Here is a 5,964-nt window from a genome sequence, read left to right on the forward strand (position 1 = left end):
TACAAATACATCTCTGATCTGCCTCTACGTTATGAACCATCCAGACCTCTCAGGTGGTCTGGGATCAGGTCTGCTTTCTGTCTCCAGAGTAAAAACTAAACACGGTGAAGCAGCGTTCAGTTTTTATGCTCCACATATCTGGAACAAACTCCCAGAAAACTGTAGATCTGCTGCGACTCTCAGTTCTTTTAAATCTGTTTGCCGCCTTTCATTGAACCACATTAAGGGTTAATATTTTACACTGCACGGTTACTTTTATTCTCTTGTTTTTTTAGCTTCTTTTTATTTCCTAATTTAACACTTTTTAATTGTTTTTATATGTCTTTTTACTTGTGTTGCTTTTATATTCTGTTTTAATGCCTTTTATGCTCTATGTAAAGCACTTTGAATTCTCTTGTTGTTGAAATGTGCTGTACAAATAAACTTGCCTACCTGAGAGTCCCCCCCCCCCCTCCTGTATGAAAAAGCTCTTCCTCCCTACCTTTTGGTTACCAATTGTTTGATCTTACGGTATAAAGTGTTTCCATCCGTTCTGCTCTGGGTCAGTCGACTGTATCAGACCAGCTCTATTAAACCACCACAGCAAACTTTAAACAAGAACTTGAGTGATTTTCTTCAACAACAGTACTTTTACTTGTTGTATTTATCCAATATACAGAAGAAATGAAGTGAAACGTATTGTACTGATCAGTAATTATCCATTTATAATCCATTAGCAAATCATAAATGATTATTAAGTAATTCATTATATTAATCTAATGGCATTAGTTGTAACTAATTATAATCACTTTTGAGTAATAAATAGTTCTGTGAATATAATAGTGTCAACATCAAGTGCAGTCTCCATTTGTATTTATCTCATGAACACACACACGATGCACAAATCAGCTCTATTTCATTAAAATTAATACTGTAAATTATTTGCCAAAACAACAAAATGAGTCTTAGCTTGACATGAAATGAAGCATGTGACTTAATCTTCACACATACTTCTGCTCCACTGGAGAGGTCAAAAAAAAAAAAAAAATGGCAGCAGACACAGACATCATGTATTTGTGGATAATACATGAAAACAAAGATTAATGTTATTTTGCCATCATGTTTTCTATAATTTGAAGTTCGACCAGCGCTCCTTTAATTACATCATCTTGTTGCAACCTCTGTACGATATCACTGTGAGGCTGTCAGATTGTGTGATGAATACGTGTTGAATCATAGAGCTACCGTGTATAATTAGGGAAAAGTAAATTAAAGCAGATGCACGTCATGAGAATGCAGCAAAACCTCTTTTTTTCATTTTTAAAGAGAACAAGTGTGATTTTCCCTCCTAAAGTTTAGTCAAAAAACTGCACTTACGAAACGTCCCGCTGACCAGTTCTGTGTCATTTCATGTTTTATTCTGATTGGTTGGTTTGTAGACAGCAGTCATATTTTTTCATGATAAATGTCAGAATTTGACCTCAGGCTGTCATGTGATCCAGGACGCCGTTTTAGATCAATGACCAAAGATTTTTTTTACACGTTTCTCTCACAATTTTCAAATTTTATCTCAGACAGCCCTGAATCACACAGAGTAAAGGGGCCTTTAACGGTCTAATTGCACCATCCGTTTCTTATCTTGCTGCACTTAACTCCTAATATTTGCATAACAGCAATGGATGAAAAAGTGCATTATTCATTTTCTGGAAATTCAGTTTAAAATCGGTGCGACATCTGGGTGTAAACTTGACTAATGCATCAGATATGTATTTTAGAAAACATCTCAACCCATTTTCAGGTTATAACTACTGTCTCTCTTCACTGGAGCCCTAAACACAGTAAACACCTGTTAGTTTATATCATAAGCATCTTTTTATTAACTAGTACAGATATAAGACATACTGAGTATCACTGTGCTGCTTGTGGTCTCTGATCCTTCTGCTCCTCTAACTGAAAACTGAAAGCTAACCTACCCGTCTAACAGAAAACTCACTTTTCTTAATTGCTTTTAACAAAAGTTTGATGCCCAGAAACGTCACAGCCTCCCTGCACGCACACAGACTAACGATGCACCGAACTTAATGACTGAAATGGAGCAATTTAGGGTTCAGATGGCGCCTGTTTGTCGAGTTTTTTTGCTTTTTAGATGTATTACAGTTACAACAGCAGCAGCTTCCAGGTCTGAGCCAGTTGAATTTAGATGATCAAGAGAAACATCACAGCAAGCTGCTTTTCCCCGTCTCTCTGACAAAAAACTCATTCGGAGGAGGTCAAAGTTCAACGTGTGTGCGTGTGTGTTTGTAATGTGGTTTAAATTGAATCTCTTGGGTGCAGAGAGAACAGACAGCACTCACACCTGTCCTCCATCTCTATGTGTGTGTGTGTGTGTGTGTTAGTAACTGAAAGCGTGACAGTGAATCAATTTTTTAATTAAATTGGCTGTCAGTATCCTTGATACTTCTTTCTTTGTTTTCATTCATCTCGGTTCCCTTTGCGAGCACTTCTTCTTCTTTAGCTACTGAGCGTTTACTTCTTTCATTTGTTTAATTAATCCAGTAAAGCATGTTTTTTTTTCGTTTCACAAGTTTGACTCGCATTGACGTGCATAAATTTCAGCTAAACAAGCGAGCTACACAAACACACATCCATCATAATAACAGGTGTTTATCCGTCTGTGTGGCTTCAGAGATTCATCACTCATCGGGTCGGACAATCATGTTTATTTATGAGTGTACAGACACGCCGGAGGCTCTGTGAGGCTGTACGCAAGCGGCGTTTTGAGCTAAATGCTAACATCAGCATGCTAATATGCTCGCAATGACATGCTGATGTTTAGCAGGTAATGTTTACCAAGCTAGTTGCTGCTAATTAGGAACCTCACTGCTAAAGCTGATGGGAATCAGTGCCTACAACCCTCCTCAAGGACTCCTGCAACCTCCTTAAACCCATTATATTCCACTGGTATCTGTCTCTTATCTGTTCCGGCGAATTTAAAGTTTAAAGAGACTCTTCAGGTGAATTGAAACTTTTTTCTCTTGCACTCTCCGGTTTGAGAGAAAACGGTTGAATCAGCATCACCGTGTTCCACTAAACGAGGATTCAATTACACAGAGAGAGGGAGATGAGTGCATCAGTGATGTTGTACCTGTCGCTCATCCCTCCAGCTTCATTAACTTCCTGTTTCTGAACCTCTCCTCTCATCTCCTTCACCGTGTCTGTTTAAATGAGCTGTCAATCAGCCAGCGCCGGGCCCTGAGCCACAATTACTCCGACGATTATTACCTCACCGTACAAGGCAGAGGATTAAAAACACTTTCGCTGCTGTCGGATCACTTTAATGCAAGCATAAGCTGAAAAAAAGCTAAAATCTACACCTGGCACTGAGTGAAGGTAACGTCAGAATCTTTAATTTCTTTCTTTCTTTCATTCTTTATAACTTTTATACAACTGAGACAGAAGAAAAAGACACTTACTGTAATATCCCAACAGGTTTCCACTATAGTAACGCTGAACGTGCTCCGTTCTGTACAGATGATACAACATGTGCACCAACAGACGTCAAACTGAGACTTTGTGCCACTTTCAAATTCTCAAAACAAACAGCCAGTAAAATGTTGGTGATTTTTTTTTTTTAATTTTCCCAGCTGTAATTGATCAGCTCCTCCGTTTCTGATCAACGTAAAAGAAATACGTAAAACTGACCATAAACATGTGTCATAAATAGGTCTTTGAATACGGCTAATCTCTATCAAGTATTAGGGGTGTGCCTGAATACAAATACGTTATTCGGCAAAGCATAAATAGTGGGTTTTATGAATATTTGTTTCATACAAATATTTTAAAAATTATTTGTTTTCGGGAAGAAGAAAAAAACATGTCAAATACCAGCGGTTACATCACTATCTCAGTGTCTCTCCTCTGCTCCGCTGTTACGTCTATCAACAGGTTTCAACGAGGGGAGTCACATCCACCTGCTACATGACGCACATTTCCTAATTCGGACATCACTGCTAGAGTTGGGGGTGTTCCCCAGAGATAAAGCTGAGTTACTGACACAAGCGAAGTGTTCCCAAGGGACTCTCCATAACCTGTTGTTCCCCTTCTCCTTTTTTACAAAGTTAGGTTGTAAAAATAGGCAATAAATGAAAAGTGCAAAGCAATAATCACCTTTGAAGTTCTTCCCCACACGTTACACGCTGTGCTGTCTCTGTGTTATGGGTGTATAAATAGGTAGAGGTCTGTCTGCACCGAGGCAAAGAGTAAAGTTTTAGCTCAGTAGTCATCTGTAATCTGGGAGACTCCAGTTTTGAGACCCAATGTGAGGACCTACTTCGTAAGGTAATTTATTCATAAAAACTTATTGTGACTCTTTAATTTTCTAAAATTAAAAGTGTAATAAAAACAAAACCAAAAACAGGATTTTTAAGCCTCTTTCCACTTTTATTAGAATACAAATACAAATAAATTTGCTGTATCAACAAATACAGATACAAATACAAATATCAGAGCCTCTGCACATCCCTATCAAGTATACACCAACCCAAGTAAACCGTCAACTATTCATTCAGGGCCCCAAAAAAAAACAAAAAGAAAAAACCTCAAGTTCATATTTTTATGTACTCGTTGCTCTTTTCAATCACTGTTGTCTTGTCCATTTTAAATAATATCAAATAATAACATATTTCTTTTTTTCCAGTGTAATAGTTCAGGTAGATTTGACTGTTTGTTTCTTGAATACAACGGATGAAAAAAAGAATAATCCAACTCCACAGAAACCTCACTGTGTCCTGTAATATATCTTTAAATTTTGCAACAATCTCAAAAAGCATCAGTATCAGTGAATCCATATTTCATATTACAGTTCCCTGATATGTTATTATCATATTTATGGACTTCATCTCTTGTACAATAGACTTTTAAATTAACTATTGACTACTGAAGTAAATGCAAATTTTCACTGACCATAATATCTCTGGTTAACTGCCAACATTCCCTCCATCTTAGATCAATATCAGTTCTCCGTAAGTCTTGGTTCCAGTAATGTATTATTGTAGAAAACTGATGACTTGTTTCACTTAACCTTTTAATTTACTGTCTGTTTCTGAGTCAAACATAATTTCCTCCAGATTGCTCTGCTGTCGAAATGAATGTAAATCTGTTTATATTTGATTTCTAAGTTGCATATAAAGCTCTGTATTAATCAGAATTTGCTTCCATCTGTCCGTCTATCATGTAAGTCAGTGATAAAGAGCTAAACAAGGGTTGTAATCTTCTCCAGAACTCCTTGATTCAGCTTTAACAGAAACATATGATGTAGTTTACATGAACAAAAGCAACTAAATCTACAACTAACAACTATTTTAATCTGTCAATAATTTCCTTGATTAATTGTTTGCTCCATAAAAAGCCCAAAATGACACATTTTGAGTCCCAAAACTCAAATATATTAAGTTTAATAACAGAAACATCTTCTCTGTATTATTTGAGGAAGTGTAATCTGTATTTTCTTTCTGCATTTTTGCTTTAAAATGACTTAAAACAATAAATTAATTATCACATGTGTTGTTTAATTTTCTGTCAATCAACTAATGGATTCATCAGCTGATAGTTTCAATTCTAGTTGGTACAAATATCATTTATAGTCGTCACATGGAATAAATTTCGTGGGCTTTAATGATAAAGAAACGTAGCCTAATAATGCAGCTGTAATATTTCATACAGAGCTCGATGAGACAGAGTTGTTATTCTCCCAACTAGCTACTAATTTACTCCTCTATCTGTCTGATCCTACATAAGTAGAAATACATGTCTGTTGCTCTCTAGTCTGCTGCTCTAACATCTGAATTTCAGCCCGAGGCGTAAACAAGTGTTATCTAGTTAATGATGGACCTGTCACCCCCCTTCCATATTTAAAAACCTTCCACAGATGATTATATTGTACTGATAGCGCCGCTGTCAACACCTATTTGATTGTATGTCAGTCTT

This window comes from Thunnus albacares, chromosome 23, assembly GCF_914725855.1.
Source record: "Thunnus albacares chromosome 23, fThuAlb1.1, whole genome shotgun sequence".
NCBI classification, from domain to species: Eukaryota; Metazoa; Chordata; class Actinopteri; order Scombriformes; family Scombridae; genus Thunnus; species Thunnus albacares.